The sequence below is a fragment of the Neomonachus schauinslandi genome, chromosome 6 (assembly GCF_002201575.2).
Source record: "Neomonachus schauinslandi chromosome 6, ASM220157v2, whole genome shotgun sequence".
NCBI classification, from domain to species: domain Eukaryota; kingdom Metazoa; phylum Chordata; class Mammalia; order Carnivora; family Phocidae; genus Neomonachus; species Neomonachus schauinslandi.
In genome coordinates, this window is record NC_058408.1 from 75,446,124 (window position 1) to 75,473,285 (window position 27,162).

A 27,162-nucleotide genomic window follows, 5' to 3' on the forward strand; every position below is an offset into this window, starting at 1 on the left:
CACGGTCTCGCCAACAGACCCACCCTCATCCCCACAGGACAAACTGCAGACACTCCTGCTTGCAGAAACTCATTTCTCAAAGTAGATTCCATTCGTCTTCGTCATCTATCCTCCGGTATGAAATGTCAGAGACAGATGCACAAATGAATTTCTGTCAGCCTGATTTAGTCAACTTGATCTATGAGCTACAGCCAAGGATGCAGGGGGGACGAGGGCAGAACAAAACTCTCGTGCCCAAGAAGTCGTGTGTGAGCTCCCTCTGACGGAGCCAGACGGACCTTTTTAAACATCTCTGTTCATCGTTCATTTTGATGCACTGTTTAGAGAAGAAAACGGACCTTACAGAACCACCATGAATTTGTCTGATCGAGGCTAATTAATGACATCATTCATCAATTACTTCGTGAGCCTGTACTGAAATGGGTGCTTAGTAAGCATTGGGATCATTCAAAACAATGGCTGGTTCGCTCATGTTCTGATGTCCAATTATTTTCGTGTTCAGTGCCGCAGAAGTCCAAGCTTAGCATCAGCTTTCTCAAAAATAAACCTGTCTCATTAGTGCAGACTTTTGTTTCAGCAAATTCAAATTAACAGAATCAACTGCCCTCATAAAACTAGAGAGAGTAAACAAAACCATTAGACATCTCAGCTCAAGTCAAATGGCTTGAGAAAGAGGTCACGATCCTGCTAGAAATGAAGAGTTATTGAGATTTTCAAGGAGCAACACTGTATGTCAACCAACCAAGAAAACACTGTACCATCATACTGTCCCTTGTCGGATACCATGAAAAAGCTTTTCACGTGTATGAATAAGCTAAATCTATAAATACAGATTACTTGGACTGTCAGGAAATCCTTCAACTCTTCTCTGGAGATATTTAATTAAATGAAGAACTAGCAAGATATTTACCTAGACTCCGGCTGAGTCACAGTTTACAGAGTGTATGACAAGCCTTCACACACTCTGTTTCTGTTAACCAGAATCTTAAATTTTAAATGCTCAAAGGAGCAGCTTGTTCCTTGAAGAAACTGGGAGAGAAATCCATCCTTCATGCATTCATTATTTTGAAATTCGATTTTTTAAAGTACAGTCTTTTTTTTTTTTTTTAAAGATTTATTTATTTATTTTGAGAGAGCGAGAATGAGAGAGAGTACATGAGAGGGGGAAAGAGTCAGAGGGAGAAGCAGGCTCCTCGCTGAGCAGGGAGCCCGATGCGGGACTCGATCCCGGGACTCCAGGATCATGACCTGAGCCGAAGGCAGTTGCTTAACCAACTGAGCCACCCAGGCGCCCCTTAAAGTACAGTCTTAATGACACTCTCATCACAAGGGAACAGACGCGATCACCTCTCCCTGGGGGGTGTAGATGGTCATGGTGGGAACACAGAAAGATTCACCCAAACAACACTTGGCTGCAGCGCTCTTGTCTCCACATTCCGTGTTCTATACAACGTATCATGAGATGAATAGGGTTACGAAGACAGGGCCTGGAAGTGCTCTGGACCCTGGCGCTGTCTCATCAGGCTCGCGTCCATTCTAACCTGAACCTTCATGCGAGCTCTCCGTTCCTGCTCATCCTCCCTGCTGGGCTTCTTCTCTTCCTTGTCTCCACCCATTCATTCCACACACTGCATCTCATTTCAGGTCCCGCTGTAGGTGCTGGGGATTCAGGGGCGTGCGGGGCCCACCACTTCTGGCTTCCACGAATGACGTCCCCAGGTGGCTAAATTCAGATGTTTGTAGACATGGCCCGTCATAAGCTTGCCTGCTCTTAAGAGGACCGTAAGTTGCTGATGGCCAAGGCAAGTACAGAGGGGAAGGACACGGGCACCCATCATTCCTTCAGAGCAGTCCTGGTGAAAGGAAGATGCTATGGGGTCTCCAGGACCATGGGACATATTAGGATCTATGGGCATAATCATTTGTCCCAAACTACAACTACTCAGCCTTAAAAACAGCAGAAAGTATGGCCAAGTTTTCTCAACCCACATGCTTTTTCCATTTCTTTTTAAAAAGAACAGGTTTAAAAATCTTTACATCAAAATGAACATTTTCAAAAGACAGCATGTAACATGAGAAAACACACTCACAACACATATGAAATAGAACTAATTTCTCTAATTTAAAGTGAGCTCACAGAAGTCGAGATGATAAAGACAAGACCCCTACAGGGAAGAAAAGGAGGGAAAAGAAAGTGGAGGGGGAGAGAGCACAAAGCCACACACAGGAGCAGGCAACTTACGGAAAGAAACGCAACAGGTCAACGAACCTATGAAAAGATCTGAAACCTGTAATTAAAGATCAAGAAGTGAAAGCAAAGAGATAACATTTTTAAGTTAAGCAGATTGGCAAAAATGCCAAAGCCTGGTGATAGGACCGTGCTGGTGGGGCTGTGGGAAAGGGACAACCTTGGAAAAGAAAATCCATCTGTGTAACCTTTCTGGAGTGCAATTTGGTAATGTCTGTCAAAGTTTACAATGCATTTATCATCTGACCTCGCCATCTCACCGCTGGGGATTTAATCTACAGATACATCAACAAGATGTTTATTTACAAAAAGGCAGACAGTAGTAACTCCAACAGCTAACCACAACTCCTCCCCACAAACACTTGGCAATTACTAAAACATCCAGCGATAAGGCACAGGTAAAATCAGTCACTGCACTTCTATATCCTGAAATACCGTATCAAAGAGAGTAAGGCAGATCTGTGTGTCGAGGGACAAGATCTCTAAAAATATAATAGGAAAAGGACAAAAAAAAAAGCCTACAGAAAAATATGTATATTTAATCCCTTTATTAAACAACATAAAAAGCAGAGAGCCATAGATGCAGATATGTGCCGAAAACATTTTCTTCCCTGGGAGAAATCACAAGAAATGTAATGATAGTTATATTTGAAGGGAGCCTTTTACTCCCCTTTCTGTATCTTGTGATACCATTTGCATGTTAACCACATACATGCATGCCTTTTATCTTCAATGTCATCAGGTGTTACCCAAATGTAAGATCATGGACAATTATCTTCTCTCTCTTAGCATCTGTTTTTCAACAGAATTTAAAAAAAAAAACAAAAAACAAAACAAAACAAAAAACAGAAAACTTCAAGTGTCTATAGGCCTTAACACCTGAACCTCCCAAAATAAATTTAATGAGTTAAAGGCTTTTTAGGAGAGTTTTGAGGGAGAAAAACAGAACAAAATGTGAAACGAAACACAGGCGGCACCACAGAGACAGCTCAACAGCAACAAGGACAAGGCTGAGTACTTCTTGCTTTCTAACGTTTTCAACTAAATGAGAAACTATGCATGCCATGGAATTAGGGGGCAAGAAGTCACAAGCAAAATCCAGCAGTTCAAAGCTGTTACGTAGGGAACAATCTTGAGGGAAAATGTTTAAAGAGAATGATTCTTCCAGATTCACAAGGAAGCAGTAAAGAAATGCAGTAGTAACTAAGTAAAAACCCACTGTAGACAAATAAAACCAGAGCCCTACAGTATGTCAGGAAGGCCTCTGGCAAATGTTCATAAAGCCTGAGAGAGACAATCTCGGATTGAACTACTTCACATGCAAGTACAAGTCTAGGTTGTAGCCACTGTCTTCACAGGCGTTCAACAACCAGCCTTGGATGTCATCCGGCTGGATGGCGCTTCATAAATGTGGCATCAATTCCTGACCCTCCGTGTACTTACCCGAGGTTTAAGAGGCAAACAATAGAAAATTAAAGCAGTTGGGGCGCCTGGGTGGCTCAGTTGGTTAAGCGACTGCCTTCGGCTCAGGTCATGATCCTGGAGTCCCTGGATCGAGTCCCACATCGGGCTCTCTGCTCCGCGGGGAGTCTGCTTCTCCCTCTGACCCTCCTCCCTCTCATGCTCTCTGTCTCTCATTCTCTCTCTCAAATAAATAAATAAAATCTTTAAAAAAAAAAAGAAAATTAAAGCAGCATAATCCTCACCAGGCCCGGAGTGGTAAATCACAGAGGTAACAGGCTATCAAACCACACACGGTCGGGGGTAGAGCGGCAGGGGGAGGATGTGAACCCACCCAAACATGTATATGTATCATGTCTGATTGCCCGGTTGAACAAAAGAAAAATAAAGGCTCTGAAAAAAAAGGGGAGCTCTTTTCTCTCTGTGCCCATGCACCCATTTAGTGCCTCTCGGCTACAAATGCACCCTTCATTGCCTGACCCACAAAACTGGACCTGGGTCCCCTAAACTGGTGTTCCACTTGCTGGCTAGTTCTGTCAGTAGAAGGAATTTTCTGGAAAGACACTGCAGTGCAGAAGGAAGGAGCTGAGCGTCCGGGTTCTGGGGCGGCACCTGCCTCCAACACCTTTGCAGTGGGGTGTCTCCAGCTGGACATCTCTCCGTGGACCGCGCTCCCCTGCACCCAGCAACTTCTGTGCACACAGCGGGTCACAGCCACATCCTCTCCAACACAGCCTGGGTCTGGATCTGGATCCAGCTCTCAGAGGGCCATGAGGTGTGGCCTCTTCCTTCAAGGGTCCTTCCCTGTTCCCTAGGATCCATTATTTCTATACCCTAGAGAGTTCGGTTTACTTTTTATTAGCTAATCCATCTTCACTCCAACCCCTTGTCATAGCTAATCACTCTTTTTAATTTTTTTTTATAATGTGTGTGTGTGTGTGTGTGTGTGTGTGAGAGAGAGAGAGAGATTGGCCTGCTTTTTCCATTTGGTGGTTATTTTGAGGTTTTTCTTTTTTTAATTTTTCAGTTCAACTGCTAATGGCAAATATTATGGCTAATCTCCCACAGTTCTTATTGTGCCAGTATTTTTAATTTTTCCCCTATGTTTTCTTTTTCCTATTTTCTTTCCTTTTTTACTGAAGTATAATGAACCTACAGGGTTAACACTAGTTTGGGATGAGTCAACGACTCTATACATTACTCAGCGCTCACCACAGTAAGTGTATTCTTAATCCCCTTCGTCTGTTCCATTGATTTCATCTATTACAGCTAATAATTCTTAAACCATTCCCTGCTCAAACTTCATCCCTGTTCGAACTCCTGTCTGGCTTCTGCTCCCGGATGGCCCCGACTCTGGGGGCACGATACACCCCCTCTACCTCCCAGCACTCCTGCCGTAGGTCCCGCGGCAAACTACGCAAGTAAAAGAAAGATCAAGAATCGTTCCCGTTCTGTGCCGAGCTGCACGGCCTCGTGCCACCTCAGCTCTCTTATCCTCAGTCGGCTCACCTCTCAAAACTAATGGTAATGATGGGCCACCGTGCTCCTGATGGTGTGAAGTGGGGAGGATTTAGTGAAGCTGGGACGGGCACAGCATGAACCCAGTACACAGCACATCTTACCTGACTTTAAACATGCCTTGGCCTCCGCCATCTGACGCCTAGAGAGCCACCGCCCAGACCTGCCGACTCCTCCGTGCTCCAGGGATCGAGAAAGATGAACAGTTCAGAAAACAAACACAGCGAAAAAGAGGGAAACAAAACCCCGTGTACCTATCCCTTACCTTTCACAGTAAGTAATCTTCACAGTAGAATTCTAAGTAACAGTCATGTATAAAAAGGGCTGAATTTAAGAAGTGCCATGATTTTTCAACTGTATTAAAACTGTTCTCATACTAAAGTCATGTCTGCCTTCTGGTCTTCCGGAGGGACTCAAGGAACCCCGGAGTGCCAGAGCGTCTCAGGCCCCAGGTCCTCACGGGGGTTCTGAGCTGGGCCTGGAATGATCCTGTGGCCTCCCTCCCATTCTCCAGCAAGCCCTCCCAACCCTACGGCCCCTGACAGAGGTGTCCTTGAAGATGGGGTTCATTCCACTGAAATGGACCCATGTGCTTGGCCTTGAGCTCCTTCGGGGCAAAGACCAGGTCATCCTCTTCGTCGGCTGTCTAGTCACTAAATGGAAGCAGCAGCAAATTTATTCATGACTGAGAACAGTAGTACCTGCCTCAGAAGGATAGAGGTAAGGCCTGACCACACTGAGCAGCTCTCAGTAAATAGATACCCCTATAGGACATCAAATAGAGAACAAAACGCACAGGTTTAAATTAGAGATCTCTGCAATGATTTCATGCTATGAAAAATAACTGAATGCCTTAAATTATGACTGCTCACCATTTGTTCATTTTACTTGGTGAACAGGTATTTACTGAATGCCTACTCTCTGCTAGATGCAAATTTACCGTTATCATAAGCCATCATGAGTCAGGATGGTGGTGGGCTCAGGGTAGAAAATATGAACATGAAACTGAATTTAAAAATCTCTACGAGATTTCAGTAAATTTAGGAAATACTGGGAGCAAAAAGTCCATGATCCAAAGTTGATGGCATATCAGGAATTGGTTTATTTTCAATTTCTGTACAGTCAAGATATAAAATTTTCAGTTGGATATTCTTTTCAGAGCCTTCTCCTTCTCCCTCATTTTGGCCAAAATGACAAACCCCATGGATGACAGAACTCATGAGAACTGAACTAGTGCAAAATGGTTATTCATCGAACCCTAGGCGAACTCCTCCAGAATATCCCTTTGCCGATTCCCCAGCTGCAAGCCCTTCTACCTCCCACTCATCCTTGCTCTGGTACAGCGACTTCCAAGATTCTTCACCTTCCCTGCCCACTTGGAGAGAGGACTGGCTTCTATCTTTGTAGTTTGGTGGCCACAAACGTATTCTTTAAAAAAAAACATGAAAAGTTTGACATTGAGGGGAAAGATGGCCGCAGAGAAGGAGGACCCTAGTCTCCTCTTGTCCCATGAACACAACTAGATAACTATCAAATCATCCTACAAACCCCAGAAATCAACCTGAAGACTGGCAAAACAAAATACCACGACTGAAGGTGGAAAAGAGGCTACATCAAAGTTTAGGGGAGACACGGATCACAGATGCTACAGAGAGGAGGGGAGCCATGGTCATGGAGAACAGCCAGAGAGCACACAGCAGAATGAACAAGGAGAATGTTTCCCCATAGCCACTGGCTTGGAAAATGAGAGGGGCTGAATTTCATGACTTTTAGCAACAAGCAGGGCTTAAAGCCTGGAGTTTTAAAGGTCAGCAGGCTTGGCTGGGATAGAGCCTGGAGGGTACTGCACTGCTCCTGGAGAGAAAGCAGGCAAACAACCTGGGGGGCAGACAACATGGAAACAGCATCTCAAGAGTGCCTGGGGCACACAGGAGGGAGATTATTCACTCTTCTCCGTATGGATCCCTGAGAGGCAGCCTTCAGGGAGGGAGACACCTCTCCAGGAACAAAGAAGCTGGCTAAGGCCATTTCCCTACTCAACCCCTCAGCATAAACACAGGGCCACTTAAGAGAAGCAACACAGTGCTAACACAGGCTGCCTAACCTGCTTACACCGAGTCCCACTCCCCTGTGCTCTGGTGGGACTGCTCTTCTCAGTCAGGCTTGCCTCAGACCCAGCATGTTGGGTCCTTCGCACAGAAGACCAGCACAAACTGCTGCCCACACCACGTCTCCTGACCAAAGAGTTCTGCATAGCCCCAGTTCCAGTGGAGGTGGTGTCAGGGCTCATTTCACAAGCAAACCAGAGCACTCCCAGCTAAAACTCGCCACATTCAGGCCAGGGACCAAATACTGCCCACAAAGGCAAGGGGTCTCTGCAGACAACTGGCCTGAAGGATAGAGCAGCCAAAACACAGCAGCAGAACACATGCGGCACACACCTGAGACACTGCCAGAAGTGCCAGGCCCCAGGCACTACATGACCTCTTCTTTATAAGGCCATCACTTTCACAAGCAGGAGACACAACAGGCTTTCCTTTTTTTTTTTTTTCTTAAAGATTTTATTTATTTATTTGACAGAGAGAGAGACAGCGAGAGAGGGAACACAAGCAGTGGGAGTGGGAGAGAGAGAAGCAAGCCTCCCACTGAGCAGGGAGCCCGATGTGGGGCTCGATCCCAGGACCCTGGGATCATGACGTGAGCCAAAGGCAGACGCCTAACGACTGAGCCACCCAGGCGCCCCACAACAGGCTTTTCTAACAGACAGAAAGCAGAGACTTAGACAAAATGCCAAGACAGGGGAATTTATCCCAAATGAAAGGACAAGATGAGACTACAGCCAGACATCTAAGTGAAACAGACATAAGTAACATGCCTGATGGAGAATTTAAAGGAATGATCATAAAGATACTCACTGGGCTTGAGAAAAGACATCAGTGAGACCATTACCACAGAGATAAAAGAGTTAAAAAAGATTTAATCAGAGATGAAGAATAAATACAATAAAGGAGAACGGATCTCCTTAATGCAATGAACAGCAGTCTGGAAAAAGCAGAGGAACAAATCAGTGTCTTAGAAGACAAAATAATGGAAATTAATGAAACTGAACAAAAGAGAGAAAGAAGAATTACAGAACATGAGAACAGACTTAGGGAACTCAGTGACCCCATCAAACATACTAACATTCGTATTATAGGAGTCCCAGAAGAAGAAGAGAGAGAAAAGGGGGCAGAAAATTTATTTGAGATCATAGCTGAAAAACCAAATATATAAAACAATTAATGACAAACATAAAGGGAATAATCAATAGTATAATAGTAGAGGAACTTAACTCCCCCCTTACAGCAATGGACAAATCATCTAAACAGAAAATCAACAAGGAGACAATGGCTTTGAATGACACACTGGACCAGATGGACTTACCAGATATATTCAGAACATTCCCTCCTAAAACAGCACAATACACATTCTTTTTAAGTGCACATGGAACGTTCTCCAGAAGAGATCACATATTAGGCCACAAAACAGGCCTCAACAAATTTAAGAACAGCCAAGTTATATAATGCATCTTTTCTGACCACAGTGCTATGAAACTTGAAGTCAACCACAAGAAAAAATCTGGAAGGACCACAAATACATGGAGGAAAAATAACACGCTACTAAACAATGAATGGGTCAACGAGAAAATTAAAGAAGAAATTTAAAAAAATACATGGAAAAAAATTAAAATACATAGTCCAAAACCTGTGGGATACAGCAAAAGCAGTTCTAAGAGAGAAGCATACAGCAATACAGGCCTACCCCAAGAAGCAAGAAAAATCTCAAATAAACAACCTAACTTTATACTGAAAAGAGCTAGAAAAAGAACAACAAAGCCTAAAGCTAGCAGAAGGAAGGAAATAATAATGATTACAGCAGAAATAAATGATACAGAACCTAAAAAGCAATAGAACAGATCGATGAAACCAGGAACTGGTTCTTTGAAAAAATTAATAAAACTGATAAGACTTCAACAAGACTTATCAAAAAGAAAAGAAAAAGGACCCAAATAACTAAAATCACAAATGAGAGAGGAAAAATAACAACCAATACCACAGAAATACAAACATTTATAAGAGATTATTAAGAAAAACTCCATGCCAACAGACTGGACCACCTGGAAGACATGAATAAATTCCTGAAACATATAAATTCCCAAAACTCAAACAGGAAGAAACAGAAAATTAGAACAGACTGATTACCAGCAATGAAATGGAATCACGAATCAAAAAACTCCCAACAAAGAAAAGTCCAGGACCAGACAGCTTCACATGCAAATTTAAAGAAGAGTTAATACTTATTCTTCTCAAACTATTCCAAAAGTAGAAAAGGAAGGAAAACTTCCAAATTCTTTCTATGAGGCCAGCATGACCCTGATACTAAAACCAGAGAAAGACACCACCAAAACAGAGAACTACAGGCCAATATCTTCGACGAACATAGATGAAAAAGTCCTCAACAAAATACCAGCAAACAAAAGCCAACAATACATTAAAAAATCATTCACCACAATCACATGGGATTTATTCCTGGGCTGCAAGGGTGGCTCAATATTCACAAATCAATCAACATGATACATCACATTAAAAAGAGAAAGGATAAGAAAAAAGCATCTGACGAAGTACAACATCCATTCATGATAAAAAACGCTCAACAAAGTAGGTTTAGAGGGAACATACCTCAAGATAATAAAGGCCATATGTGAAAAAAACACAGCTAACATCATCCGAAAAGGGGGAAAATTTGAGAGCTTTTCCTTTACAGTCAACAAGACAGGGACGTCCACCCTCACCACTTTTATTCAACATAGCACTGGAGGTCCTAGGCACAGCAAGCAGACAACAAAAAGAAATAAAAGGCATCCAAATCAGGAGGCAAGAGTAAAGTTTTTATTACTTGCCGACGACATGACACTATATATAGAAAACCCAGAAGACTCCACTAAAAAAATACTAGAACTTATAAATGAATTCAGAAAAGTCACAGGGTACAAAATCAATGTTCAGAAATCTGCTGCCTTCCTATACAGTAATAATGAAGTAGCAGATAGAGAAATTAAGAAAACAATCCCATTTACAATTACACCAAAAATAGTAACATACCTAGAAATAAACATAACCAACGAGATGAAAGATCTGTACTCCGAAACTATAAAACACCAATGGAAGAAAGTGAAGATAACACAAAGAAATGGAAAAAATCCATGCTCGTGGATTACTACCCAAAGCAATCTACACATTTAATGCAATCCCTACCAAAATACCAATAGCAGTTTTCACAGAACTAGAACAAACAATCCTAAGATTTGTATGGAACCACAAAAGACCCTGAATAGTCAAAGCAATCTTGAAAAAGAAAAGCTGGCTGCAGGCATCACAATTCCAAACCTCAAGTTATATTACAAAGCTGTCATCATCAAAACAGGCACAAAAACAGAGATCAATGGAACAGAATAGAAAACCCAGAAATAAACCCACAATTACATGGTCAACTCATCTTCGACAAAGCAGGAAAGAATATCCAATGGGAAAAGGACAGTTTCTTCAACAAATGGTGTTGGGAAAACTGGACAGCCACATGCAGAACAATTAAACTGGACCACTCTTTCACCATACACAAAAACTGTTTCACCATAGGGGCGCCTGGGTGGCTCAGTTGGTTAAGCGACTGCCTTCGGCTCAGGTCATGATCCTGGAGTCCCGGAATCGAGTCCCGCATCGGGCTCCCTGCTCGGCAGGGAGTCTTCTTCTCCCTCTGACCCTCCTCCCTCTCATGCTCTCTGTCTCTCATTCTCTCTCTCTCAAATAAATAAATAAAATCTTAAAAAAAAAAAAAAAAAAACAGTTTCACCATAAACTCAAAATGGATTAAAGACCTAAATGTGACACAGGAAACCACAAAAGTCCCTGAAGAAAGCAGAGGCGGTAATTTCTGACATTATCCATAGCAACTTTTTTCTAAATATGTCCCCTGAGGCAAGGGATACAAAAGCAAGAATAAACTACTGGGACTTTATCAAAATAAAAAGTTTCTGCACGGTGAAGGAAACAATCAACAAAACTAAAAGGCTACCTACTAAATGGGAGAAGGTATTTGCAAATGACATCCAAAAAAGGGTTAGTATCCAAAATACATAAAGAACTTATAAAACTCAACACCCCAAAAACGAATAATCCAGTTAAAAGATGAGAAGTCATGAATAGACATTTCTCCAAAGAAGACATACAATTGGCTAAAAGACACATGAAAAGATGCTCAACATCACTCATCAGGGAAATACAAATCAAAACCACAATGAGCTATCACCTCACACCTGTCAGAATGGCTAAAATCAACATTATTAACAACAGGTGTTGGTGAGGATGTGGAGAAAGGGCAACCCTCTTACACCTTGGGTGGGAATGCAAACAGGTGTAGCCACTGTGGAAAACAGTATGGAGGGTCCTCAAAAAGTTAAAGGGTCCCTTTGATCCAGCAATTGCACTACTAGGTATTTACCCAAAGAATATAAAAATACTAAGTCATAGGGATACATGCACCCTGATGTTTATAGCAACATTATTTACAAGAGCCAAGATATGGAAGCAGCCCAAGTGTCCACAGACGGATGAATGGATAAAGAAAATGTGGTGTATATTCAATGGAATATTACTCAGCCGTAAAAAAGAATGAAATCTTGCCATTTGCAAGGACATAGATGAGTCTAGAGAGCATAATGCTAAGCAAAATAAGTCAGTCAGAGAAAGACAAATACCTTATGATTTCAGTCATGTGTGGAATTTAAGAACAAAATGAAAGAGCAAAGGTTAAAAAGAAAGAGAGGCAAATCAAGAAACAGACTTTTACCAGAGACAACACACTGATGGTGACCAGAGGGTAGGTGGGTGGGGTGATGGATTAAACAGGTGCTGGGGATGAAGGAGTGCACCTGTTGTGATGAGCACGGGTGATATACAGAAGTGCTGAAACACTATAGTGTACGTCTGACATTAATACTACACCGTATGTTAAATAAGTGGAATTTAAATGAGAACTTAAAAAAAAAAAAAAAACATAGAAAGTTCTCTGTTAAAAAACCTTCCAAACAACACACTTCATCGAATTTTCAACCAATTTGTTAAAGACCTACAAACCCACCCAGTATGGGCCAGGGGGTTGGAATACCACGACGCGTGCGACACAGTTCCTGCCCCCCAAGGCGTTCAGAGTCCACATCCAGAGAAACCGAGTTAATGACACTTGCCCAGTGATATGTGAAAAGGTGCTTGACTGTGCATGCCCCGAAGGAGGGTGGCATTAGTTTACCCTACACTTAAGAGGTGCTCAGCTCGCAGACACGGAGCTGTGTCAGTCTTGAGCCTCTTGGCCCACAGACCCGGCCCTTCCTGTCCCCGGCTGCTGGCTTCAACCCCAGGGAAGGGCCGTGGGGCAGCTGACCAATGGGAGGCACAAAGAATGGAGTAGCTGCCAGGAGCACGTCTCGCCTCCCTCTCTGCGGACCCCTCTGGATCTCCTCCATGGCTTCAGCCCGGGTCCGCCCCTGAGCGCCAATCGCAGGCCCCCCATCGGTTCCTCCAGCCCAAGGCCACAAGGACCCGATGCTGTGTGACCCCCAGGCTTCTTCCGTGTGCTGCTAGCCTCCGCTGGGGAAGCCACTTCACCGAACTCCCTCTATTTGCAGACTTCAAGCCCTGACCAACCTGTTACCCTGCACCCACCCACCCCCGCCCCCCGCTGGCCAATGATTCTCTGGCTGCTCTCTGCTACAATCCCAACTTTAAAATGGAAGAAACCTCAGATTTTCAGTAACATACCTTCATTTGGCCTAAAAGACTCAACCTTCAGCCCTGGAAATGTTCTGGTTTACACAGAATTCCTTGAAAGCAGATCCAATGCCTTCCTACCTATTTTCTTTAAGGCTGCCTCATCTTCCCAGGAATCAGATGATGGAAATGTTCTGGGTCTGCTCTGCCCAACACGGGAGCCGCGAGGCTTGCACTTGAATGCAATGAGTGCAAGTAAGAAACAGAATTTTTCATTTTATTTCACTTTCATCTAATATAAGTGTCCGCATGTGGCCAGCGGCTAGGGTACCGGGCAGCCCAGTGCAGCCCGTGGTCATCCCCACTGCGGGGAAGGACTGGTGTTGCTGGTTTTGTGTGCTTTGGGTGGCAGGTGGAGAGAGAAGCAAAGGAAAAGCATGAGCCCCTTGAACTGATTCTATTCCCAGTTTAAAAATACAGCAACTCCCGGCCCCCCGACCCCACCCACATGGACCCACAATTCGCTCAGATAATTTGGTTAACACATTTTCAGAGACGAAAGCACCCTGGAACACAGTGGCAGCAGAAGAAGGAAGTCTGGAGGACATGGGGCCGCTGAGGAGAGGCCTGGAGTAGAACCCAGGGCCAGGGAGGGGAGGAGCTCTCCGTGCAGAGGGAGAAGGGGAGATTTCTTGCTGTTTTCCGTGTTCCCCAACCCAGTGGGCAGAAGGCTTGCCGCTTCCCTGGGGCAGTGCCCCAGCCCTGCTCCCTTCCCAGGAGGAGTCCCTGCAGTCTTCCTGGGATGAGGTGGTTTTCCTAAGACATTCTTCTGGCCCTCCTGGCATTGGGGACACTGTAAAAGTGTGAAAGGCAGTCCCCTCAGTCTGGACTGGTGATGACTAGTCTCTGGGCTGGACATGTTGAATTTCCACACCTCTGCCTTTGACAGGGACATGATCAAAGGAAACGACAGCAGGCTCCTGACTCTCCTGACAATTTTGCCCCTGGACGTAAAGGCTAAGGATTTAAGAAGGCGACTGTCCCAGGACTGGTATTTCTCCCACATATGTGCAACAGTACAAACACCAATTACTGTCAGCAACAGTTAATTGCGGGAAAAGTTTCAGTACATCGGTGTGAATATACGAATATTAAAAGGACAGTCTTACACGAATACATTTTAAAAGTACCACAACTTCCGGAACCCAAATGCCCAAAAGACTGGGGCATATTATCTCGATAGCCAAATAAAAGTAAACTTCTTTTATTCTAAACTTTATTTACTTTTATCTATTTAAAATTTGTAAGAATCTTAGCAACGCAAAACCACAGTGGAAACAGTTCAGTGAAATTCTGGCTAAGAGCTGCTTTGACTGGGGACTTCTCCAGGGGTCTGGTAATCTGTGCAATTTAAACAAGAAACACAGGATATGCTAAGCAGCAGAGTAGGAATGAGTTCGTTTACATTGTAACCATAACAGCGGACTCTGGTTTGCTTTCCTCATGCTCACATGAGTCACTCCCACACCAGAACACCACATTTCCAGCATGAATAAGCACTCAGTTATGCTCATTTCTCTTCTCTACATTTTCTAAGAAGCAAAGGAAAGTACTAGCCTTACGACGATCATCACACTCTTATGTTACCAGTCACAGAGAAAAGGGCACTCAGGGTGAAGACAAGCGCCACTGGGAAGCAAGCTGGTGCTTCCAGCCCACTGTCACCTGGCGGGGGCTCGCCAGTCTGGCCCCTTAACCTTGCGATTCATAAATAAATTGATCAGATGATCAGGAGGCGGGACCTGCCAACCACGCTCATAGGGACATTAAAATAAAAATGCCAATTTAACACCTTGCTGTGGGAAATGTGATCCATCGCATTAGACTGGATGCTGGAATCTGCCGATCACAATTCACAAGGGGCCCAGAGAGCAATCACAAGAACGCACAGCGGGCATGGGACAGAGATATGCGGTGTCCCCGCGTGGTCCGATACCACACGGTGAGGTCGGGCTGGGCTCCGCGGTGTTCAGTGTCTAGGGCAAGGCAGAGTCAGGTTTGGAACCCAAAGGTCTGATCTCAAAAGCTCACAGACGGCCCCAGCCCAGGGACAGGGTTCCCCCGAGAGACTGGAGCTGGCGTCTTCTAGAAGCAGGGCACCCTCCCCGAAGACAGGCCAGGCTGGCCCTGCCAACTCACTCTCTCGCCCCGGCCACACGCTCCAAACGCCCTTTCCCACTAAGGACTACCTGAACCAAGTGCTAATTCTGCCCGAGGAGCCAGGAGTCTCTGCACTGCCTCGGTCCCTCCGGGAAGGGGGAGGGACCTCTTTTAAAAGGGACAAACTATACCCACAAGGAATATTTATTAGCACATCAAAGAATTCATGAAACACCAAGTTTAAACTCTTCAAACTAAAAACACAAGCTCACAGACACGGGTAATGAGGTATACTGTCCTATTCTACTGTGACATTTTAAATTTCCTTCTGTGTCCAAAATGCGTTTGGGCCTTTCAGCGGGACTCTACTTTCAAAATGCAAAGAAATCTATCTTAACATCTGTTGACTCAACACAAGTCTAGAACTTGGGATTTTGGTAGCAAACGGTGCAGAACTCCACTGGGTGGATGCCCGGGGGCCTTGCAAATACACACAGTCTTCAAGCACCTTCAACACCCGGGTAGCAGCTCATGGAATTTCTAGCCTCATCCACATCTGGGAAAGCAAAGTGATGGGGCTGAGCCCAGAGGGGAGAAATCACCTAATCGGGCTTCAAGAACTATGCTCACTGGGACCACCTAAATTGTAATTTGTCTATCATCTCTTTTGTCTGCTAGTAACCTGACGTCTGGCTTGGCTCGATTATCAAACTCTTGCCTTCTGAGCCCACAGAGCTCTGCAACTCCGTGTACCCAGTTCAGGATTCTCTGTTAGAACCACCGAGTGTTTGTCAGTCCTGCTTTAAACCCAGCGACCCTGGGGCAGCGTGAGACCAGGAGAGTCCAGAACATTGCCTTCTATTTCTGTACAATCGGGAGGGTTAAAGTAAGCCTGAAGGTTGGCTTCAGGAAGGCCTCCAAGCACTGCACGAAGGGTTGGTCTGTGTGACAAAGTTCACAGAATGGGTTTTGATGCCTAAGTCATTCTGAGTCCACCCAGACTGTGGCTACAGTGGTCTACGGGGCGGGGGTCTCTCCACTGCTCCAGCAGGACGGCTTTCCAGATACCCAGAGAGAGGCAAGCTGCTGGAGGTGGCACACTGACACCTGCCCCACGTGAGGGTCACGTCCCGTGTGCTAGATTTCAACAAGTCCGTCCAATTGTAGCAGGGAACCGGAGCGAGATAATGAAATTTCTTTAAAAATTCACAAACTAACTTCAATCCTCCAACCTGATGAAGAGCCTCTTTCTAAGCCAGGGAGCTTTCCACGACTGCGCCGAAGACAAACAGGGCTGCAGAAAGCTCTCCCTTACAAACGAGATGGCAGGTGCGTTGTGCCCACAGTGGGCAAGGTGGCGATCTTTCCACCCAAGGCTCATCTCAAAAACCACCCTGCAGTCAAATGCATGAACTGTCAGCTGATCTCCTGGATATGCCACGGGCTGCCACGACGGCAGGAGAACAGTGGGACTCGTGGATGGCCTCCAGACTCCCAGTTCCATGGCCGGTCCACCTGTGGGGGTGGCAGGAAGAGTGATCACATGAAAGGTCTGCTTCATCTTTGGTGGGGAGGCTGAGTGGGGACAGGAAGTCAGTAAGAGTGCAAAGTTGACACACGTGTGTATACATGGCTGGGTGTGTGGCTTGTATCTTAAGGCACTAGACAATATATTAAGAAAGCATCAATCATGTCAAGAGTAGGATGAAGAAATGGAGTTGACTGCACTGCTTAAGAGAAACGTTCCAAGTTTTTACGGTGGAGCAATTCACAAACACAGAACCGATCCTCTTGGCTAGTTCCAGCCCCGCGTGCGGTAGAGGACTCTAGCTCCTTCCCCGCAGGGCCGCAGCGAACACTGCCAAAGACGGAACCTCTCCGAACTTCTGGCCACAGGAACCCTTCTCGGTTTTTATCTTTTAACTATTAGAAATCCACTTTCTTTATTCGTCCTCTTTCCAAGTCATCCATTTTAACAAGCAGGGGCTAACCCCACTGCCAAAAAAAACCAAAAGTGAATGTGAAAAACAATGGCTCACTCCTGTGCCTAAGAACTGTGCCGAGAGCTTTCCAAAGGTGCCCTGTTGATTCCTGCAACTCTTATGAAACAGGGATTGGGTTCTCCCAGATACAGAAACTTGCCCCAAATCACAAAGCAGGTTAAATCAGTACAGCTGAGAAGCAAGCACAGGCTTCTCTAACTCTCTCGAAGCACCGCGCTATCTTCCTCCAGGGAACAGGGCAAATGCCATCTTACTGGGCGGCTGCTGATAAAACGTCTATGCTGCGCGCATCTGCACACTCCAGAACACATTAATTCTCAAAGGCCCTTTCGTAAACCTACTTCTAAAGCGACTCTGGGATATTGCTAAAGCAAAGAGGGGTATTCACATTTCACACACAGAAACCCATGAATGAGGTTCCTCAACCTTAGTGCCACTGACATGTGGATGGGACAATTCGAGTTGAGGGGCCTGTCCTACGCATGGCAGCAGGCTGGCGGTACCCCTGGCCGCACCGCCCGTCCCCGGCACCCCATGAGAACCACTGAGTTTAGCTAAGTGCCTAAGATCACATCGCTGGTTCAAGATTATACCCATAGGAAGAAAGAGCTCCTCTAAATCCTCGTTTGACGGAGACTTCTAGGACACCAAGCTACAGCTCCTGAAGAGAAAGCACTTGTTAGACCAGATAAAATGTGCCAGACTGAGAATGTGACGAGCTCTACCCCAACTGGGCAGGAGGCAAGTCCCATTCCCCCAGCTGTCACACTAGGCTGGACATCCCCAGGGTTGTCAACCTCTGTTCAAAGTTTCTAGACCGTCGCCCAAACCGGAGTCCCCCGTTCTGGGCCCACACCGACACACAAACTGAGAAATGTACACAGCATTGCCCAAAGTAGGACGAGCACGAGCATCAACAGAAGACCCACATCCGACATCCAACAAGCACAATTTACCACCGGGCTCGGTTGTTTAAGCACTTCACATGGATTATCAATCTAATTTAATCCTTCAACATCAACAACCCTATGAAAGAGGTAGTATTATCCACATTTTATGAATGAAGAGACTGGAGACAGAGAGCCCTCAAACAACCTGCCCAAGGTCAGGCCACAGTCCCTGTTATTTTTTTTTTTTAAGATTTTATTTATTTGAGAGAGCGAGCAGGAATGGGGGGAGGGGCTGAGGGACAAGCAGACTCCCCACTGAGCACCGAGACCATGACCTGAGCCCAAGATGCACTTAACTGCCTGAGCCACCCAGGCTCCCCCAGAGTCCCTGTTCTTAACCATTACCTCCAGTGCCCCAGAGAACTGAGGGGCTGTCGCCTCCCTGGTGCTAAACAGTCCACCTCTACTTAGTGAAAGACCTTTTCCTCCAGCTGTATCAACTGCCCCCACTGTTGGCACCTAGCTCGGTCTGACATCACCCTACTGGCCATCCCTCCTGGGGATGGCAAAACACAAACCCACTTATATCTATACCGCTGTCCAATCTACACATGTCCACCTCGAGTAAAGAACATGTAGCACTTTGTTAAACGTCCGGCTGAAGCAGGCCTGTCAGCATGCATGACAAAGGTGATGTACCTGTCCAGTAACTACCAAGAAAGAAATAAGGCCAGATGGAGAGGAGTGATGCTGGACATGGGTCATCACCCCTCTCTCTAAATCCGTCCCCATCCACCTTTTCAAAAATGTCATTTACAATTCTGCTAGATACCAACATAAGCCCTGAATACCAAGTTTCCAGAATTTACCATGTCCCCAGTTTTGAAAAATCAAGCTGCCTGGCATACTTCCTCCTTTCCACGATTTTCACAAGATTACCCCCCAAGTGGTTTTATCATCACACCGGCATGTGCTTTCAACATCCTCAAGAACTCAAGTCACTTAACGCAGCTAGGACTCAGAGAGCTCTGAGGAGCCGCGGCATCCTTAGCTTGCTTTACAAAGTGGGTGGGTGTTCTGTGTCAAATAGATGGCGACAGTGATGAGGTGGGGGTGGGAGCGACACCTGGCTCTGGGTTCTGGCACAGATGCCGTAGCTCACGGCCTTCCAAGACAAGTGACACTGTTCTCTTTCTCAGAAGCCGGCCCAGCAGATGCACCCTTGCCGTAGCGGCTGCCCCTGGTGAGACACACTAACGAGAAGAGTTCCAGCACTCACAGAGTGTGCCGTTCGTGACCTCACCATTCTTAGCAAACAGGTTCAACACTAACCTAAGTGCCAAAAAACAACTTAAAAGCATTTTGGGTAGCATAGAAAATACTGCCGGTGCGCACTCACAGATAGTGACCCTGGACTGCCGCGGCCCCAGCTGCTTACCGCCTGGGCTGCACCTGGTGCATGAGGGGCACGAAGAATATGCAAGTCCAGAACTAAAAGGGCTTCAGGGGAAAAAAAGGAGAACAAAGTCAGCCCAAGTCTCTAATGGTGAGGCCGCCATGTGTGTTAACAGGCTCGTCAAGAACAGGGCTTGCTTAGTTAATATTTGAAAACCAGGAGCTCCCAGAGTAAATGCACCATTCCTTGAACTTTGATATTTTGGCACTGGGGCAACGAGGAGCTTTTAAAATCTCACCAAAAAAATCTGCTTTGAACGAAGAAACTCCTCTGGATTATCTTGCGCAGAAAAATTAACGCTATGTTAGAAGCAACTGGAGCTGCATGGGAAAAATTACAAATCTTAAATGCTACCTTCCGGTGTAATTATATAACCTTGCCAAAGCTGCTTCTTCAACTATAAAACAAAGACAGTAATACCGCTCTCTCTCAGCATCATTGTACAAATTAAACGAGGTAGTGGGTGCAAAGCATCTCGCTGCCTGATAATAAGCAGGTCCTTAAATGTTCAGCGGTCACAAGACTAGGTAAAACTCAAATCAAAAATCTAAATTTAATCATCCCTTTAGATTTTAGACATCTTAGAGATTTAACGAAGTATCTTCCCCTTCTCACCATCTGAGGGGGCGCTTTTCCAACTACCCCAGCGGACTTCAACATCACAGGCTGTTTCTCAAAAGAACTGGGATCCCCATCTCACACAGAGGCACTTGAGGCAAACTCAAAGCAGCTGAGCTGATCAAGCCTATGAACCTGGAAAGAGTGCTACTAGGAGCTCAACGTGTAACACATTAAAAATTCTACCCAATACTTTACTTAGTACATTTAGAAGGGATTTCTTTCTAGAGAAGTTTCCTTCATAGACTGAAAATGTCAGCTGCAAAGAACTTTACTCTTTAGTCTCTATCTTCACAAATGAAGTATAAGGATACCATTCATAACTTCGTAATTCATGGTGGTAACTTCATAATGCAATTTACAATTTTCCTGTCATCCTTTATGCTACAGCATGTCTTCAGCCTGCCTTTCCAGTACAGCCAGTGTTTCTGATGGTGATACATGTCTGTTGCACTGTGTCTATCCTTGGTCAAACAGAATAATCACAAGATTCTGCTTCTCCTGTCCCTACACCTCCCCGCCCTCTTGCAAAAAACAAACAAACAAACAAACAAAAAACCATACAAATCTCTATGCGCTTGCTGAGTAGCTTCTTACATAGGAAGATTTTTTTAAAAAGATCCACGACGTTATTTCTATGTCAATTTTAAAGTGGCAAGGCAACCGGATTAAGAATGGAATGGAACTGGAGCTCAGGTCTCCCTATTCTTGCCCTTCTCTTGGGTGTAACTTCACAAGGGCACAGAGCAAACACAAACGGGGAAGGGGGAGCAAGTCCCATGTATTCTTATCAGGGTATTTATTTCCACAAATTCCACCGGAGCAACTACTGGCCACACTAAATAGAGAGCATAGCTGTGGAGTAAACATGCTTATTCCAAAAACACGAGGCGCACGTGCCTCCTTCTGGCCCCAGCACAGATCTCACTCACAGCAGCTCCCCGCCAGCCCAAGGAGTTAGCTCAAGGACCTCCGCCCCCCCCCCACCCCGACAGGGACTGGAGTCTGAGAGAGAACTTCCCCCAAAACTTAGTAACCTAACTGTAAATGCAATCCCACTCCCTCGAAAGCCTCCACTGGGCCTGTCCGGTAACCCCAGAGCGAAACCACCCCCTGCTCCTTGGTTCTCCGAAGCACCCCCACCACATTCGGGGCCTTCGCGGCCGCCCCCCCCCCGAACCACCGTTTCAGCAAGGGCACGGCGAGAGTCCTCGCGCACTCGGCGACAGGGCGGCGTGGCCCGGCTGTGGGCGGGGACCCGCGTTCCCGGGACAGCTCTGCAAGGCAGACAGGCCGGCGAGCGCGGGGCTGCAGCGCGCACCCCCGCGGGCGCCCCGGCCGGCCACCCGGCCCAGAGCGCGCACACTTACGTCTCTCCTCCCCCGAGGCAGTCGCGGCGGACGGACTTCCCCGGGCGCCGAGTGAGCGCGCGGCTCCGGCCGGGGGCGGGGCGGCGGGGGGGGCGCCCCGTTCCCGCGCCTCTCCCGCGGCCTGGCCGGCCGACGTGCACACACACTCACACCCTCGCAGGAGCCGGGCGGGCAGCAGGCGCGCCGGCTCCGACCCCGGAGGCTCCGGCGGGGAGGCCGCGGGTGTGGCCGGGCAGCATTCGGTTTTTCGGACGGAATGCAGGGTGTGGCCCTCTAACACAGCGAAAAAGAAATGAGTCAGCCCGTGCGATCCTAACCAATAAGCGTGTTCACTGTGGGCTAAGGCGGAACTCTCCTGCCTTGATTTGTATCAGCCTTTAAAAAAGAAGTTGTTTGTTTTGGTTTTTTTCCCAACTTCAGCCTTTAGCAACTTCCAAGAAAATGGTAGATGGCTCTTCAAAAACTCTTTCAAAACAAGAATTAAGCTTGTCATGACATACTGGATCCATGGATGTAGGTTAATTTCTGTTGCTTTAAGAAAAAGCTCCTGAGTTAGGCATTCTGGATGTCCTGAGCATGGGATCTGGCATCACGGCAGATTCAGATCTGACCTCTGACACCGAATAACCTTGGGCAAGTTAATTATCTGCAGTGAGGGAGGTTTGATAAAATGCCCACCTGACAGTTTGTGGGACAGCGTATATGTAGTAATACGCACAAAGCATTGGGCACAGTGCTTGCCATACAGCGGACACTCAGTGCTGTCTTATCCAAGTTCTAAATCAATCTCCAAAACTAGGGAAAACTAGGCTATCATTTTTTTAAAAATTCTTTTCAGTGTTAAAATATCCAAATAACTTTAGAGCTGGAATAGTACCTTGGTGTTGTGTGGTCTGAATCCTTTATTTAAGTGGTAAAATAATAATAATAATAAAACTTTTGGTTTACGATTCGTGGATTTGGTGTTCTTAACAATAGGAATTTTACTACCAAAAAAAAAGGCTTAACATTGAAACGATTTCATTCATGCCACAGTAAACCAACTTTTAAAAAAGTAAGAGTGATTTTGCAAATACTCATTCCATCTGGGTTACTGTGCCCTAAACATTATGGAATAAAAATATTTAAAGGAAACTTTAGGTAACTGGGAATTGACAAATCACATAAGACTCCAGAACCGCTAGGTTCTTAACCGCTAGTTAAGAAATGAGTTGATGGCTAGTGGGGGTAGAGTTTTAGCAGAAGAAGAATTTTTTTTTTTTTTTAAGTTACAAATTAAACCTTCTTGGCTTTGGAGACAATCTCCCGAATTTAACGAATTTAACTTCCTCGTATTTTTTTAGAACCAATCATTCATTCTATAGGCCAAAAATTCTTCAAAATATTCATTAGCCAAAGATCAGATCTAAAGTGAGATCAAAGGCCCCTTCTAAAATGGGATTTTCTCCAAACCAGCATGGAAGAGTGGAAAGAGCACTGCACCAGGAGTCCCTAATCCCAGCTGTGCCCACAAGTGACCAGGAGCACGGCTCTAAGTCAACCACTTCATCTCTCTGAAGGGCTCCATGAGTTCTTCCACCCGAAAGACCAACTTATGGTCAAAAAGGGCAGGCACGGGGCGCCTGGGTGGCTCAGTTGTTAAGTGTCTGCCTTCGGCTCCGGTCATGATCCCAAGGTCCTGGGATCGAGCCCCGCATCGGGCTCCCTGCCCCGCAGGAAGCCTGCTTCTCCCTTTCCCACTCCCCCTGCTTGTGTTCCCTCTCTCGCTGTGTCTCTCTCTGTCAAATAAATAAATAAAATCTTAAAAAAAAAAAGGGCAGGCACAAGGTAAGCCTATAACCTCCTATTTATCCTTAGCAACAGGCATAAATTGGCCCATAGTCTAGTTGATGGAGCTAAAAATCTCTCTTTGACTTTCACATAAAGGTAATCTCATCATCCTAGAAGCTTTGAGTTAAATTCTAGAGTCATCTGAGTGCTCTCTCTCTCTTTCTCATTCACTATCAACAGGTATGATGACAGCCTCCTACTGTGTCCCCCGTATCTGTACCATTCTTCCCATTCCTGGTTCAGACATTCATTCCCCCATGCCAGGTCACCAAGGCTGAGTGTCCCCCGACTGCTCTTCCAGCCAGATCCCCTCCCTTTGTGCTCCCAGGGCATCATCACCATCACAGGATAAACGTGAAAGCCCAGCCACCATGTCATAAACCTTCCCTCTATCAATTAAACAGCTGTGGTTTTATAGTAGAGATCAAAAGGAAAACATTTGCTTTATAGGCAAGTTTCCTCAAACATTCATGCAAATTAATATGTATTTTTAAGCACAGTGATTTTCTATTTACAAAATTATTATAACCAGTTATACTGGCCAAACTGATAATATGTTGGCTGTTACACCAAGAATAGCAGCTCTTTTATATGGGAAGGCTGTATATATAAAACTGATATGTATGCAGGCAACTCAGGAAACTTAACACCCGCAGCCTGAAAAATGCAATTGTCTGCGTGGGCAGGCATATGCAGATACAACGAGATACAAACGTGAAAGAGAAAGGGCAAGGTAGCCATCCAGAAAAGAGAGAGATGATTTACTTTGTTTCTATTGCCTAGGACCCAGTCAAGCTTAAAATTCACGGAATGGGTGCTCTGTCCAGGAAGGAGGGCTTCATACATGTCTATCTGCATTCATTAACTCAAAGCAGTTGAAAGATGTTTACAATAATCCTTATTATGCTTCCAAAATAAGGACAAAGTTGCCAATGTTGCTAAAACGTACTGTTTCTAGGATGTCTTTTTTGCCTACAGTACAAAACTATCAGTAGTAGAGACTATGGGTGTATAGTTCACAAAAAGTGACAATTAGCCCATGTGCCCAATGCCATGATATTCATTCAGACACCCGCCTCCACCTTTCCAACCCCCACTGTCCACCTTAAAAACTCTCCGTCAAATAAGGCAACTGGTCTACTTGTTCCCCTAAAGCAGGGGGCGCAGTACACCTCCACATGGAGGCCCACATCACACCCCTTGGCTGTAGACCGACTCACTCTTCACACTAGTGGTGACCTTCCAGACCCTTCCTTTTTCTGGAACACCCCCCCCCCCCGCCCCCGCCACTCACTCAAGCCTTGGAGAGCTCTCCTTTCCTCCAAATGCCTACAGACCTTATTCTTCATACCTCCATCTCAAAAATGACACAACCTTAGCATCTTCCTTCGATTCGCGATCCCCCCCTGACCCTTCTCTCTGGCCAGATGATAAAAGTCCATCTGAGGAAGAGACTGTGTCTCAAAGGCTTTGTATCCGCTCCCCCCCTCTCAGGACACAGCCAATTCTGAATACAGTCATGTTGATATAACTGATGCTTCGGTTCGGTAACAGCCACAAAGGAGAAAGGAAAACTTTCCTTCCAACTGCTGACACATCAAGAAGAAGCAAATATTATAGCTGTTCAAACCAGTTGGCACGCAGAACTCAAGCGGCAGATGTGTTTCTTTGCTCTCTCTGACATGTTCCAACATTACAGAACGCGACTACTGAGAGAGCAAATCGGATACTTCCTACAGGGAAGTAGAGTTTACAAAAGAGTGTCATCACATAAAATCTCCGTTCCTCCAACACTAACCCACTGAAGAAAACAGAGGCGTTTTATCTTCCCCCTTCTAGTAAGGCACACATAAACACACATTTGGCAACCTGGTCAAAGTACCAATTCCTCCTTAAAGGTCTCCCTCAGTGTACATGGGAGAACCACGAACATCTACTGTTTACCTACTAGTGCTCCTGTTAACGGTAGCACAAGGCGGTTCTTCAAGGCAACTTGTAACTATGAGCACCATCCGATGTATTTGTTTATATGGTTTAAAATCAAACATCATAAGATATTTGCCTTAGAGCAAACTCCTATCAAGAGTCATTCTCTCTCTTTTTTTAAGTTTTAATTTTAATCACCCAGTGTTCATCAAGACAAGTGCACTCCTTCATCCCCATCACCTGTGTCCCCCATCCCCCCACCTCCCCTCTGGTGACCATCAGTGTGTTCTAAGAGTCATTCTCTCTCTCTCTCACTCACTCTCTCTCTCTCACACACACACACACAGTTACTAGTATCCTTTGATTAGTGCTAATCTAATACGTTTCTGCTTTTATGAGGTAGGAATAAACACTACCATTGTTCTCAAAAAGCTATGTCATAAACCAGCTGCCCTACTATGTAATTACATTTATTATAATTGCCATTACAAAGACACAACTTTTTATATATGCAAAGTCGAAACAGATGAATTAGTCACCATTCTCTAGCTTGCAGGTAACAGAAGTGACACTTGAGGCATCCCCAGTAAAAGCAAGGTGGGCACGTGATGGACTGAGCACTGGGAATTATGTAAGACTCATGAATCACCGACCTCTACCCCTGAAACCAATAATACACTATATGTTAAGTAACTGAATTTAAACTTGAAAATATATAAATTTTTAAAAATTAAAAAATAGATAAATAAGAGCAAGGTGGAATGTGTTGACTCTACGTAACCCAGCAACAGGAAAAGCCATAGGGGCAGCTGGGTTTTAGGACCAACTCAACATGAACCCCACCAGGACCAGATGGCACCTCTGCTTCTATAGATTGGTTCCATTCTCCCTTCCTGAAATCTGTCTTCTTCCACTTAACTCCCAGCTCTGCCACCGAGAGGGACTATTCCACAGCTGTAATTGTACAGAGTCTCAGGGAAAACTCACCCTGGTCCCACGCGGGGCCATGCGCCCACCCAGTGGTCAAGGTCTCCTGTTTGGCCAGTCTACACTAGAACTACCTAGTTGGATTGGTGGGAAGAACAGCAAGGTCTCCAGAAGGTGAGTTTACCTCCCCAAAGTAGAAAGGAAGGCTCATTTGCCCGAAAAACACTACTGCCTGTCAAGAAATTCCATTTTATGTCCGAGCAAAAGGTTATCTAAACAGCCCTCAGCCTGGTAATAAATTACATTCTAAAAGTTCACTTCTAAAGTCTGAAGTCAATGAACTCTCATGCAGCACTTGAAACGCATCTCATGAGAGACAAAACATAGACACTGGCTTCTCTGGCCAGCCTTTAAAAGCCTATTTAACTTATGATTGGTCTCAAGTATAATGTTAATAGTTTTTCTAACACTCTGCTCAGACCTCATTCTTAACATTGCTCCTATAGGAAAATATACTGGAAATTCCACCTAGAACGAGCAAAAGACATGCTCAATTTAATTCATTTACTGAGGATCTAGTCACGACAGTGCCTTCTGCTGCACACACGTTAGTTCCCGTTTAATGTGTACACAACACAGCAAGGTGGGTGTTAACAGCTGTACCGAGCCCACTGTTAACTGGAAGTCAAGAAGGTTCTGAGCCCAAGGTCAAATGAGCCCAAGGTCAACTGCTAAGACGGGTAGAGCCAGCTTCAAAGCCGTGTACGTTTGATCCCGAAATGGGGCTATTATGTCTGGTCCCCAAAGCTACCAGGCAGGCATGGGCTTACAGCTGAGGGGACAGGGCTGGTGTTTCAGACTCTGTGTAAGTAAACACTGAGATTTTCCTGCAAAAAAGGGAAGGGATTACTGGCCAGTCACTGTCAATAGCCAGACATTAACTTTCTATAGCC

General features: G+C 45.4%; 1 protein-coding gene across 7 annotated transcripts in view; it reads right to left on the reverse strand.

Moving 5' to 3' along the window:
- SGMS1 (sphingomyelin synthase 1) overlaps positions 1 to 27,162 on the reverse strand; it is a 268,484-nt gene that overhangs the window by 72,662 nt on the left and 168,660 nt on the right. Inside the window, exon 1 of one of the 7 annotated variants that reach the window (XM_021696187.1) lies at positions 21,527 to 21,770. The exons of the other annotated variants lie outside the window; for them this stretch is intronic. The gene's annotated coding sequence lies outside the window, so the exon portion shown is untranslated. Of the gene's footprint in view, positions 1 to 21,526; positions 21,771 to 27,162 lie in introns of those variants that run through there. 7 annotated transcript variants of the gene reach the window in all.